The sequence below is a fragment of the Terrapene carolina genome, unplaced genomic scaffold (genome assembly GCF_002925995.2).
Source record: "Terrapene carolina triunguis isolate 2854851 unplaced genomic scaffold, T_m_triunguis-2.0 Scaffold310, whole genome shotgun sequence".
Classification (NCBI taxonomy): Eukaryota; Metazoa; Chordata; order Testudines; family Emydidae; genus Terrapene; species Terrapene triunguis.
In genome coordinates this window covers 4,298,341-4,313,065 of record NW_020664661.1, presented here as the reverse complement: position 1 = coordinate 4,313,065, position 14,725 = coordinate 4,298,341, and positions in this window count along the sequence as shown.

Genomic DNA, 14,725 nt, shown 5'->3' with positions numbered 1-14,725 from the left:
AAGCCGCAATCGCGATCTGCAGCGGCAATTCGGCGGGAGGTCCTTCACTCCCAGGCAGAGTGAGGGACCGTCCGCTGAATTGCCGCCGAATACCTGGACCTGCCGCCCCTCTCCAGAGCGGCCGCCCCAAGCACCTGCTTGAGAAGCTGGTGCCTGGAGCCGGCCCTGGTCAGAAGGGCTTCATGGAAGTAGCCTCCTCCTTTCCCCCAGGAAGGCTCCACCATTACATGGCAGTCCCCTGAGCTTCTTCTGACCTCCAAACAAAGACCTAATGAACAAGTTTATGCTCCCATATGCCTGCACCCAAACCTCCGACCCCATATAGCCCCTGGCGTAAGAGGGGCAAGGAGCTATGCCCACTTAAACCAGGGTGAAACTGGGCCCAGATTCCTGGCTATCATCTTCATCTCAAACCAGATGTGTGATCTTGTGCAAGTCCCTTCACTTCTGTGCCGCAGTTCCCATCTGTAACATGGGGGCAACAACATTCTTCTCCATCATGAAAGTGCTTTGTACAACACCAGATGAAGAGCACAACCCCCCCCGCTAAATCTGGCAATTCAAGTTCAGCCATTTGTGAGTTATTAGCATGGGGGGAAATCCCCCCAAACTCAAAGGTCTATCCTTCCCTGGCTCAGATAACACAGAAGTGCCACCAGGGCCTTTTGTCAACCTTTCAACAATAGAAATCACATGGGGGCGGGGGGGGGGAGAAGCATGACTCTAGCAGGAGAATGTTTGGGAAAGTTATGAGTGGGTGAAAGTTTTCACAGCCCTCTGGCCTAATCCAAAGCCCCATAGAAAGACTTCCATTGACTTCAATAAGTTGTGGAGCAGGCCCTTGTAGAGCTGATACAAATATACTCCCAACTTGATTGCACCTTGTTCTGGGTGGCTGGGCAAGCTGGCACAAGGAGCTCTCTCCTCTTAGCTCAAGGGCTACACAAATCCAGCTCCTTGGTGATGTTTGACACCTCCATAGGGGTAGCTGGTTCTACATTGGTCAAAACATCCCCTGCCACCCCATTTACTTCTGGCTTGAGCAGAAGGCTGAGAAATCCCAGGCCTACCATTTAATCATGCATGCCTCCTCCCCTCCCCCCCGCCCCCAAATGCCCTGCATCTCCCTCTCCTCCAACACAGGAGAGGACATCTGTTATTGGTCTCGGGGGCAAAGAGGTCTCGAATCAAATCACAATGGCATTGATTTCTGGCTTTTGCTACATCAGCCAAGCAAAGTATGAACCACCAACAGGTCCAAATAGGCAATCCATACCCAGAGATAAAAATCAAAGAGACACCCTGGATGATTATGGAAACCCCAGTGGCAGCTGCATAGTTAAGGGTCTGCCTTACTGCCAGTAACAACACCCCACCCCCCAGACTGTCCATAACCCCCACCCCCTTTGGGTCAGAAGCGTCTCATGTGGAGTCTCAGGCCAGGAGAGCCTTATTTTGGAAAGGGAGTAAACTCAGAAAAGTTGTTCTCAAGGAATAAAAGTGTAGGACTTCACTAGGGCTCTGTCCAGCCACAGGATCAAGGCTTTTGGTTGGGAGCTTCTCTACCAAGTGAAAAGTGATTATTTCTACTACAGTATTGCCTGGAGCCCCGGTCATAGACCAGGTCCCATGGTGCTCAGCACTGTACAGGCAGAACAAAGAGATGGTCCCTGGCCCCAAACAATTTAAAAGCATAGCGAGAGACAAAGCAGGTGAGGTGATAACTTTGACAGGCCCAACTCCTGTTGGAGAGAAACAAGCTTTCAAGCTACACAGAGATTGAGACCTGAAGAAGAGCTCTGGGGAGCTCTAAAGAACATCTCTCACCACCAGAAGTTGATCCAATCACAGATATTACCTCACCCACCTTGTCTCTCTAATATCCTGGGACCATCACTCACTGCAAGCTATCATCTTAGTAAGACAAGGGATAACAGGCGGACAAAGGCAGACAAGGGAGCACAAGGAAACATAGCATTGTGTAGCATTGTATACAATGTTGTATAAGCTTAAGTCTTTTAGGAACAGAAAAGTGACTCACCACTAGCACTCCCTCTCATGGCCAGGCATGGCAGGTTCTCCTCATTCACCACCCCCTGATCACAACCGCTCTGGCCTTGCAGTGGTCTGCCCCTTCTCCCAACTCAGCCCTCCAGCTGGTCACTTTCAGTCCCACCCCTTCTGGGGTAACAGAGAAGGCAATAAACTGAACTCAGATCAGCTGAACTCTTCACCCCTTTCCAAGCTCTGCAGAGCTGGCCTCCCACAGCTGCATCAAGTGACACCTCCAGGGCCCAGCTCCAAACACAACAGTCCATCTTCGCCTTGTGTCAGGGTATTTCTGCACCACTTTTTCTAGAGGAGCAGTAGGGGAACCCAGGCAATCCCCCTCCTTTGGGAGCAGCCCAGGGACCCCACAGCAAGCAACTAAGCCCTGCTCCCTCAAACTCCTCATTGTCTCCCATGACTCCTTCCTTCGCCTGCCTCTAGGTCCTTTCCTACAGCTCCTCTGTGGGCCTGCTGTACAGTCACCTCTCTCTAGGCCCTTCCTTCACACTCTAGCAGCCTGCAGGACTGTAGCCTCCTTCCCAATCACCTCCCTTTATACTCACCACCAGCTCCTCCCCCAGCCGGGCTTCCTCTCCAGTTGGGCCTGGCCCTTCCGACAGGTGCAACCAGGTGCACTAATTGCTTGTGACCTCCAGTTAACTCTTGCATTACCTGTGTGGGATACACAACTCATCCCAGGAACTTACAGCAGAACCAAAAAAGGGCTTGGGTGGAGCATGAGAAACGTCCCATATACCCCTGCTGGTTGGAGAACTAGGGGCAGATTTTTCATAAGGATTCAAGGCCAGAATTTTGGGGGGAGCCAAATGCCCAGCTCTCATTTAGGCACCAAAAGAAGGGCCAGATTTTCCAAAACACCCAGCAACTGCCACGGTGACACCTATGGCTTGGTTGTCAAAAGGGCTCCGCACCCAACGTGCACCCAATGTCCTGACCTCTTATGAAAATCTGATCACTTCTTTATGTGTCTAAGAGGGAGCTGGGCTTCTCTAGACTCTGCCCCAGACTGTGCTCCTTTCCAAATGTCCACCAGGCTGGAGGTGTGACCCTCTGGACTTTCTGCAAGCGGTTGGAGACCTAGTCTTTCTTCTGGAGACTTGTGTGGCTTTATAAAGAGGCAGCATTACCTAGTGGCTAGGGCACCAGCATGGGAGTCTGGAGAGCTATGTTGTACTCCTGGAACTGCCACTGACCTGCTGAATAACCTTGGTTGAGTCACTTCCCTCTCCATCATGTTGATGTAGTGTATAAAATCTTTGGGGCAGGGACTCTCTCTCATTCTGTGTTTGTACAGCATCTAGCGCATGAGCCCTGATCTCAGATGGTGTCTCCAGGTGCTACTGTTATATGAATAATAATGCACATAGATTGTGTGTTGTTTTCCATGCCTGGCACCTGTAACTTCACCACTTTCTAGGCTCATCCAGTACCCCAATGCTGGTTGCTATAAGCGCTGACTTTCTCCAAGCTCTTTTCCAGAGCTTGACCAATGAACCATGATGCACAGTTTGCAGCTTGATTTCACAAGCCACGCCAGCAAGCTTCCACGTGAGTGTTAGCTGGCACAATCTAGCATAGAAACTAGCCAGGGTCTCAGCTGGTGCATGTCTCACTTGCCTGAAGTCATATGTTCTAGATGCGTTATATTGCCAAGTCCAAGCATCAAACATCAAGGGTCAGACTCCACAAACCCTGAGATCAGCTTAAAAATTATGAGCTTTTTTTTAATGTTTTTTTCCCTTTGCCTTGCGGGTTCCGTGCCTGTAGGTCACATTTACATTTTCAAGCTTTTCTCTACAACCAGGGCGGCTAAAAACTGAGATTCTCCCCTAATCTCAGGATTCCAGGAACTAGGTCTAAAGTGCCAGATATTACAAGTCCTGTGCTCAAATCGTGCGAGTTAGCAATGCTGCCACACAATCGATTTCTGAGAGAAGTGGCTAGCTACAGCTTGGCTAAACGAATTGCAGCAACACCCACTAGACAGTACAAGAGACAAAGTGGGGGATGGAACCAAAACAGAAGGAAAGAGAAAATAAAAAGTGAGTGGGGCTGGGTTTGTGGGGTGGCTTGAGAGACGGATCTGCAGTCAGGTGGCAGCATGGCAGGGGGAACAAGATGCCTTGGAAGGCAAGGAGCTAGTGTGAGGAGAACATTCCAGTTTTGACACGCTCAGAACTTCCAGCCAAATTGTGCTAAAGCTCCAGAGCAGGGAGTGCCGTTGCCATCTTTGCTGAGGGCTAAAGAAGCTGCCAGGAACCGTGTGTCAGACATCTTTGTTGTGGGCAGCAGAGTACAGAATCTTATAGCGGAAACTGGTGGAGCAGTTCAAAGGGGCTGGCTGCTAAGAATCTGCAATACCAGACTAAACAGGAAGGAAGCAGCAATGAGTGAGGCCTGATCTACACTAGGGGGGAATCAATCTAAGATACGCAACTTCAGCTACGAGAATAGCGTAGCTGAAGTCGACGTATCTTAGATCGACTTAGAATCACTTACTTCGCGACCTCGCAGTGTGGGATCGACGGCTGCCGGTCCCCCGTCCACTCCGCTTCTGCCTCTCGCCGTGGTGGAGTTCCGGAGTCGATGGCAGAGCGATCGGGGATCGATTTATCGCGTCTATACTAGGCGCGATAAATCGATCCCTGATAGATCGATCACTACCCGCCGATCTGGCGGGTAGTGTAGACGTACCCTTAGTTACAGGTTTGAAAGAAAAGAACAGCAAGGAGCAATTGTCGGCATGATTGTTGCATCACCTAAGATCCCAGCATGGAAGGGATGGAGCAGTTGGGCTTTGTCTACACTAGCACTTTTGTCAATCAGGGATGTGAAAAAACACACCCCGACCTACAAAAGTGCCGGTGTGGACAGTGCTATGTCAGCGGGAGATGCTGTCCTGCCAACATAGCTACCGCCGTTCGTTGGGGATGGTTTAATTACACCGGCCAGAGAGCTCTCTCCCACTGGCATAGAGTGGCTACCTGGGAGACCTTATAGTGGCACAGCTGCAGTGCTGTAAGGTCCGTGTTGAAAACTTAGCCTTACTCAGTGATGGCAGAAAGGAATCAGCAGCATCAGACATCTGTTGGGTGCCCTTGATACTGAAAGCCCTCAACTACGCCCTTCTGCCATGCTATGGCCCAGACTGTGACAGTGCAGCCAACTCCGCCTGTCCAAAAATCAGGACGCAGGCCTGCAAACAAACCCTGAGATTAGATTCAAACTAACAAATGTGGGGTTCTTTTTATTTGCTATCTGGTTCTGAAGCCTTTAAACGGTCACATTTGCAAGTTTTTCTCCTCAACCAGGAGAGCTACAAACTTTTTTTCTAAATAGCTGAGATTCCCACGTAACAACCTGACTCCAGGAGCTGGGGGTCTAAGAGAAACACAAGACATCACTAGATTCACCATCAGAGCTAGCAACACGGCTGCGAGTGGTCCATCTGCAGCTGCATGGGGGGTGACGTAGTGATCAAGAAGGCTTCCCCTGCTACTGCAGCTGCCCGGGGACTGCCCCAGACCAGCAGGCCATGAACTCTGTGGAGTGCTCACCTTTGCTCTTCTCCTGGGGGCAGAATGCCGAAAGTACAGTGGGGAAGAGGTGGGGCCATAGTGGAGAGAAGGCGGGGCCATAAGTGGAGAGTTTCACACGAACCATGGCTAAGTCCTACAGCCATGACAGGCCACTCATTGCTGGCAGACCCAAGCACTGCCCAGCCGCACGGTGCCTGTTTGGATGTCACTTGAAATCCCCTCTAAACAGGTGACAGCTTCAATGGACAGGGTGTGAAGTTCCCTGGACTCCAATCTCCATGAGGAACAACTCCGCCCCACAGCTCCAACTTCCATGGAATGTGTGGAGTAGATTATTGCTGCTTGCTACCCAACCTCTCCTTCCTGTGTTGTCTGAAACACCTCTTCCCTCTCACATCCAGGGTCTTGCACAGTTCCTTTCTCCAGGGTCCTGGCTGGCAGGACCCTGTGTCTTCTATTGGATGGGCAATTGGACCTTGGCGGGGTGCTCAGAAAAGTGGAGGGAAGGACTTTGGTGGTGTCACCTCCCACCCCAGCTCTGCTGTGGCTCATCCCCCAGAACCCCGATGGCATAATCTGCCAGATCGAACAGTCTCACAACGCCTTTCCAGTCATCGGGAAATCTGCCTGCGCTGAGGGGTTGCGGCTTTAATTCACTACATGAGAAATGATGTACAGAACAAAGCCGATGGGAGCCCCAGGCCTTTCCCAGAGCCAGGAGGAAAGGGCCGAGCTGTGGATTTTATTGAAAATCTGAAACTGAAAAAGGCAAACTCCCCCCCCCCCCCTTCCGAAGCCCCAGCCGCCAATAGGGATTCAAGGCTCCATGAAGAGTCCCTCTGAGCACAGGGCTGAACCGGAGGAGTGACAGGTGCCTCCTGATATGCCTAAATGAGAAGAGCCAATGGGAAGAGCCTGCTCAGCTTTTGTTGTCATCTGGCTTTGCTCGCAAAAGATGCGTTTGATTGACAGATGCATCAAGGTTCACAGTTTATTGGTTTTTGCAAAAGAGCCAGATCTGCCAATTTAGACAGGGGAGTGACACAAAACTTTCCATCTAAATGGACTAATTTTACCACAGGGAATTCCCAGGCAGAGCACACCAAGGCAGGCGCAGTCCTGTTTTATTTTTTAACAAGGACTGAATGACAAATATAAACGACAGTTCGAGGCTGATGGAACATCAGCATTTGACACTTCACAGGGGAGCGGTGAAATAAACAATAGGCAGAGAAATTGAATTAGAATCAGCTGAGAGTCAGGGGTGCTAGAGAGAGATAGATGGCCTGATCCTTCACAGTCATTTACATCAGGGTAAAGTGAGTGCTAAGTCGGTGTAAAGTAGCTTTGTTAGCCATTTGCATCCATTTGCATTGATGTACATGGCTGCACAAAGATGCATGGCAGTGGAGACCCTAGCCTGAGGGCAGCTAATCCCTTTCTCCCTGCTAATTCAGGTAATCCAGAGCTGCGTTATTGACAGCATCATCGAAGTTAAAGATGGCAAAGAACTACAGAGTGGTTTAATTGATCTCCCTGCCAATGCTGGACTGTTCCTTACAGGACATTGTCTAGGGTTCTGTCCAGTCTCGTTTCATTCTGCCATCTGGCTAACTTTTGAGTGCTAGGTTTTGCAGCCTAATTTTAATTTCATTTTTTGTATGGAACTTCATAGATCACAAAAATAAATAAAAAATCTCCATCATGTGCAAGTGTAATGGTCCTGACCATAGGTCATCAGCCTAGGCCTTTCAGGTTAACAACAGAGCCGTTACCACTTGAACTACAGGAATAACACTGTTAGCTGATAGCTGTAGTAGGCTGTTATCCTCTTTGTGCACAAGCCACTTAGGGAGATGTGACTTACACACAATTATTTGCTGCAGTAGCATGCTGGGAATCTGGATTCCTGGGTTTTATTCCTTGTTCAGGGGTTGAAAGTGTGGGCTAGTCATTAAAACCCAGCCAGGGAAGCGGAGGGAGACTGTGACGTAGGACTCTTAGGTCTGGTCTACACTGGGGGGGATCGATCTGAGTTATGCAACTTCAGCTACATGAATAATGTAGCTGAAGTCAACGTACTTAGATCTACTCACTGCGGTGTCTTCACTGCGGTGAGTCGACAGCTGACACTCCCCCGTCGACTCTGCCTGCGCCTCTCGCTCCGGTGGAGTACCGGAGTCGATGGGAGAGCACTAGGGGGTCAATTTATCGCGTCTAGACTAGACACGATAAATCGACCCCCACTGGATCAATCGCTGCCCATCGATCCTGCGGGTAATGTAGACAAGAGCTGGGCAAATAATTTTTTTTGGGGGGGGGAGGGGAGGGTTTCGTGGTCCAACCAAAATATCTCCAAAAAAATTTTTTTTTAAATTTGACACGAAACAACAATTTTTCATTTTTTTCTCACCAAAATAATAACCCTCTCCCAAAAAGGTGTCATTTCAGGACGAACAAACATTTTGTTTCACATGAAACCAAATGTTTTATTTTCAATATTTTTAACCATTTTTGTTTGTAGTTAAATCTGGCTAAATTGAGAGGCACCATTTCATTCAGAAAATGTGGAAACAAAGTATTGTGACTTTTTCATAATTTTTCCCCATTTTTTTCCCCAGCTGAAACTATTTGCCAAATTCAACGCGAATACATGAACAATTTTTCTCAACCCAAAACTGCATTTTTTTAGTGAAAAACCCCCGCAGGGAATCATGGTGGATGCAGGAGGGACTCTGAGTGGACAGGAGAGTGGGGGAGGAAAGAGACAGAAACACGGGGACCATGTGCTTGGCAAAGTCATGTACAATGTGGATGGACAATGTGAGTGGGACAGAAGACTGGGTGGGGGAAAGGAGGGGGCCACTGAGGGGAGAGGCAGAGCTGCTGAGGAGGGCCACAGGATAGTGAGAGGAGCGGGGCATGGAGCGGGACAGACTGGCTATCCCTCATCCCAGGGGTAAGGCTAGGGTAAGTGGAATGCCCTCTCCGCAGCCGGGGAGGAGGCTACATTTATGTTTATGAATTTTACATTGAATCTGGAACCTGAAGTGACAAACACACCTTGGAAGGGTGGCTTCTCCTACAGGCTCAAACATGAGCCAGCAGCAGGGAAAAAAAGGATATTTTTGTTTTTAAAAACCACCCCAAGACCTCATGATTTTTCAGCCAGTCTCATGATTTGTGTGTGTGTGTCTGATTCGTGATTTTTCAACACTTATGCTTGGCAACACTGCTCTTCCTTTCCCCTCCCACTGCAGTCCCCACTCTCCTCTTCCCTCCTTGTCCCAGCCCTTGGAAGCTCTAGGGAGGAGTGGGGGCAAGGAACTGATAGGCCAGCTACCACCAGCTTCCGTACTGTCCCAGCTCCTGGGTCTGCAGCCTTGTCAGCACTCAGTATATTATCCTGTGTCTTGTGAGATTTGGGGCACTTCCGGAAGCCCCAAGCCCTGCGGGGCTGCAATGAGTTGAGCAGCTCAGCTTTCATTAAAAGAGAAGTACCAGTAAGTTTCTGGCTCTCAAGGTTTGGAGAAAAGCTTGAAAATGTGCCCCAAGTGTTCCCAAAGCCTCCAAAACCAGAAGGCAAATAAATATTGGGTTCCTTTTAATATGTAGGTTTTAAAAAATCTCATGATTTTACCCAAGCTCTTGAGTTTTTACCCAAGCTCATGATTTTCAGAGAGCCGGACTCGTGCCTTGAAAATGATTGGGGTTGGCAATCCTGGGTTTGACAAACTTCCCATGATGCATCACGGGGGGCGAGGGCAGCTTCTCTGTGCTGAATCATGGGAAATTAATTGGCCAGACACTGCCTCCAGCTGCCATGCTAATGCAGTCTAGTTTTTGTTCTTTACAAATCCGTGCAGTTTATTGTCCATGTCTCCATTAGCCTCTAGCTGTTCCGTGAGTCTTCCCCTCACCCCCATATTTCCCCAGTATTTTACTCAGGATAGAAGGACCAATATGTAGACACGTGAGCTGTTAATTAGCAGGATCATTCTTCTTTTCTTTAGAAGATGGGTACTATATTTGCTTTTCTTCCATCCTCCCCAGTCACCACGTTTTTTCAGAACTGATTGCCAGGGGACAGAATTCATTAGCTAACTCAATATCCTCAGATGCATATCATCAGGACAGGTTGGCTGGGACCGTACACGCTCATGGATTCCAAGGGCTCTGTTACCTGCTCCTTATTCAAAACTCTTTTTATAGGGCCTTCGTCATGTCAGAATAGTTCAAATGCCTCTTTTTCTTATCCAAGTAGCTATAAAAAGGAATTCATTGTCTTGGCCATTGTTGTGCTATCCCTTATTTCATCCCCCTCCTTGTTGAGGCTCCGATTCTGATGCCCTTACTCATACTGCATAGTACCTTGCCCTTGAGAATGGCCGTGGGCTGAAGTAGGATTAGTAGAGGAATAAGAGTGTGCAGGAGGATGGCAGAATCTGGTGCTCTCTACTATTTCTTTTTTCCAGGCTACAACAGCTCCTGCGACTGGATGTTTTCTCAAACTATGCTGTAGTTCAACCATGAATTACAGGGCTAGAGGCCGGAATTACAGAGTGAAATTTTCTGGCCTGTGCTACGCAGGAGATTAGACTAGATGAACAGACTGGCCTTAAAAAACGATGTAACTATTATTAAAACGGTATGAAATTTGAAAATCCATTTTCCTTTCCATCAGTGACACTGGTTGTTGACTCTTAGTGAGATACTCATCTCTGACAGTGAATGTAGATTGGTCAATTTCCTTTGTTTGTAGTCAGGTTCACTTCCCAGTTCTCACACATCAGCCCATTGCTGTCCTGGGCACAGGGGTGCTGGAACAATTTGTATAGTGTGGGAGCTGAGAGTCATCGAACCACACTGTAAACCCTGCATATGAAGGAAACCACTTCAAGCCAGGGGGTGCAGCAGCACCCCCTGCAACCCTAATTCCAGCACCTATTCCTGGGCGGATTCCTAACACCTGCAGCTGTGCAGAGAAAGGTAGTTTTGTTTTGTAGAGGATATTGATATTTCAAAATTTGGTCTTGTTCTGATTTGGAACAAAACCCCAAAATTCTTTGTGAAAGGGACTGGAGTCCTGGCTCTGGGCCTGTCTGCCTGCTTGGGGGAGCTGCCGTGGACGCTGGCTGGAGGCACTGGGGTCTGCAGCTCTGAGGCAGTCCACCAAATGGTTCTGTTGCAACTTCGTCAATTTCGACGAATCAGCATTCTCCAAAAGAAAAAAATGTTCTGGAGAAAACAAAATTTAAATTGAACCAACTGTTTTGATTACAAAAACCAAAGCCAAAACAATTTCATGGAAGCATTTCTGTCCAGACTTCAGAGGAGCTATGCTGCTTTACATAAACTGGGGATCTGGTCCCTTGATGTCAATGGAACTATGCAAATTTACATCTGCTGAGGATCTGGCCCATTGATTTTGTGTAAAAACAATTTAAAGAAGCATGAAAAATGTGGATGCAAACCTAGTTTGGCCAAATTGCGAGCACCTTGCTAGGGTTTCACTGGGCCTGTACTAAGTTAAGCTCCCTTGGACTTCATGTTGAGCTGATGCCTGAGGAAACATTGAGTAAACAGTTCAGGATCTGGCCTGTTTACGGTGCTCCTTAAAATAACATACAGCTATTTCTTATGCAGAGGATGCATACTAAGGCTGGTGACTGGGCTATTAATGATGTTGCATTAAGTTTTGCCCCTCAACTGACCAGAGGAGGGTGCGGTAAAGCACCAGGTTACAGGGATTCCACTCATGGAAATAAAGCATATGTATGTAAGTGTAGCAGAGTGGCAGGGGTCAGCTCTGACAGCTGTCAATCACCCTCTCTTCTGTTGAGGCTTTGCAAACTACACCCACTCTGTCCAATCACTTTGGTTGAGAATTGGGACTAACTCTGGAAGGTTAAAATAGGCCCAGAAGACACCTTGAGCAAATGATGCTAACCCCCAAATGAGACTACAAGGAGGCTGGAGAGGGGTGAAATGGGACCGGTGCCCTAGGTCACTGTAATGCAATGGCTAGCCCAGTAACATCTGGACTGCTTGGGAGACACCAGATGTAAGTGTATCATTGGGAGTCCATTGAGAGAGATCAGTGGAAGAGGGAGTTCCGCTGGCACTTCACAGGGCTGGGAAGCTGGGCTAGTGGAAGCTCACTGAGGCGGGACGCATTGCTAGAATGCATATGGCGCCTTCTATCAAGCAGATTGACAGTTAGAAGTAGTGGTGTTTATTGTTTACAGGGTGTCCAAAGGGTGTAGGTGCAGGGACTGTGACAACCCAGAAACCCCGGGGGTGAATCTACTGGAGAGAGAGAAAGAGAAACAAGCCAGGAGCCACCAGGGTGACATACAAAAAAAATTGTTTTTATTTCTCATGTGCGCACACAAAAAAAAAAAAAAAAAAAAAAAAAAAGGAGAAGAGGAGGAAGAAAGAAGAAAAGATTCAAACAGAATTGAAGCAATGAGGAAAAGCCAAGAATGGCTGCAATAGCCTAGAACAGGGATGACCCTACGCCTGACAATGCCCTCCTCTCCCACCCAGCTTCCTCCCAACGGCTGCTGCTAGTTCTGGTTTGATTGTGTCATCGGTTCTAGAATTGTTATTTGATCCCTTTTTCCTGCCTTTCAAATCTTTGTCACCTTCCCAGACCTGAGCAGGGAGCACATTGCAGTAGCATGGGTGGGTCCTACAGAAACCCTCATCCAGTCAGTCCTGAGCAAGACGGGTCTGGCTGTTGTTTCTTTCCCTTGGGGACTGCAGATCCTTTGGGTGAAAAAAATCATTTTTTTTTCAACAGTTCAGTAAAACAAGATTCCTTTTGGGGAGAAAATGTATCCAGAATAACACTCGCGATGAGAGATGGGTGCAGGGTTGTTTGGGTTTTGTTTGTTTAATATCCTCACATTCATGTTGTGATTAGTTCTGAAGCCTTGCTCTGAATTTGACTCAGCACTATTGATGGATCAGAAAGCATGCAGACATGGCCCCGTTTCAGCACGCCGAGGTAAAAAACCCCACATTTACAGGTCATAAAAGGTGTCGCTTTAATGGAATCGTCCCTCCCTCCCTTCCCTCCCCCATTGCTCCCACATCCCAGCAAGGCCGCTAAACAAGAGGTCAGTTAATGAGAGGACACAGGAACTTCAGAGAACAGGCCTCAAGTGCCACCAGGTTCCAAATGCTGCATTTCCTTTTCCTTCCAGCAAAGCACGTCATTTGCAACAGCTCATGGGATTCTTTCCCCAGAAAGAGAAAAAAATGGGTTGTGCCACCCTTCTGCTTGGTCCGTTAGAGAGAGCAAACATGGCGATGGAGCAAAGAATGAATGGAAAAGACAAGGAGAGCAAGGAAGAAGAGTAAAGAAAAGAATGACAATAAAGAGAAGAGAGAGAGAGAGAAAGAGGAAAGGAAAATGAGAGGGAAGGGCAGTGGAAATCATTGCTATTGCTAATAATACTTTACACTTCTGTAGAGCTTTCTATCCAAGGACCTCAAAGCAGTTGGCGAAAGTAACAAATTCAGCCTCACCACCACTCTGTAAAGTAGGGAAGTATGATCATGCCCATTTGACAGGTGGGGGACTGAGGTGCAGAGAGATGATGTGACTTGACAATGTTTCCCCAAAGCCAAGAAGAAAACTCAGGAGTCCTAGCTCTGTCATCTGGTCTGACCACTGGAAACATCAATCCCCTCTCCAGAAGTGATCGTGGGCTAGAAATGAAGGAGTAGTGGAGGAAGAAATAAAGGGTGTTGGGGAGGAAGATAAAGAGGAGAAATGAAAGGAGGGAGAGGAAAATAAAGGAGAGCGAGGGAAGGAAAGAGAGCAGAATAGAGGAGAGACGTGAAACACAGCGACAGATTTAGCTGGATTTTGCATAGTGATTTTGTTTTCCTTCCAAACTTTATTTTTTGTTTGTTTTTTGTTGTAATTTTTTTTTAAGAAAAATGAAAAAAAAATCCACCTAAAATAAACCAACTCCCAGGCTCCTGGGGAAGGAGCCCTTCTACAATTTGGCTGTTCCCTCAGGTTCTGGGTTTGTGCTGTGCTTTATTGAACAGATAGTTTTGTTTTCAGTGAGCACAACGAGACTTGCACAGTACAGACAGCGCGTTCCTTATGTACAGGATGAGACGAGGCTGTTTTCATAACTACCATGATGAAGATGGAGATGAACTTATATACAAGAGGAATTGCCTTCACATTACACACATTATCTTCCTACAAAGCAGCAATTGTTTTTGCAAATAACATAATATTAAATAATTGGTAGAATTTTTGTGTTTCCTGCATAGTCCAATCTAATGGAATCTATATGAATATTGATGGTTTTCTTCTGCATAATATCACCACATAAATCCCCGTGTCAGCTACTAGACTTTAGCTATAATACTGCTTTACAATGCATCCATCGACTGTAACTCAAAACAACCAACACAAGAAACTCTTTGGCAAATGTAATTCAGTACATTCGCATGGGGCTTTACGGGGGAGGTGATGGAAGAGGATAAGAATGCCTGGTCCTCTGCATATTACTCTGTACTTCTGTTTTCCTGATCAAACCCACTTGCTGTTCTTCTAAACTTTCCAGGCCAAATCAATGCATGGGGGAAATCCCCTTGCATCAATGGAGTTAAACCAACTATGAATTTGGCCCTCTGAGCATCAAATTAAACCAGCCATGACTGAGCCAACCAAATCCTGCCTTCTCAGCCTGTACTATCTCTCTGTGAAATGCCATCATAAGAGTGGACTTTTCTCAATGGCTAGTTGCTTTGGAACAGGCTTCCTGAACTGCATGTTGTCCAATGTGAGGTGTGTCAGTCTCATGTTTTCTAGCCCCTTGGGTTATTCTAGTTGTCAGGCTGGGTGAAGCTGGATTTTGGACAAGGAGAGCAGAGGTACTACTGAGAGAATCAAATGGGGACATCACGGCTTATGGTCCAGCATTTATCTAGTATGTGGGGGACAAACCAAGGGGATGATAAGGGTGAGTTTTTAAAAATGATTAACCAGTGTCTCTTTTTTCATAGACTGAGACAATAGGCAAAATTCTCAACCCAGTCACAATGACATAAATCTGGATAAATTCCAATAACCATTGACTTCA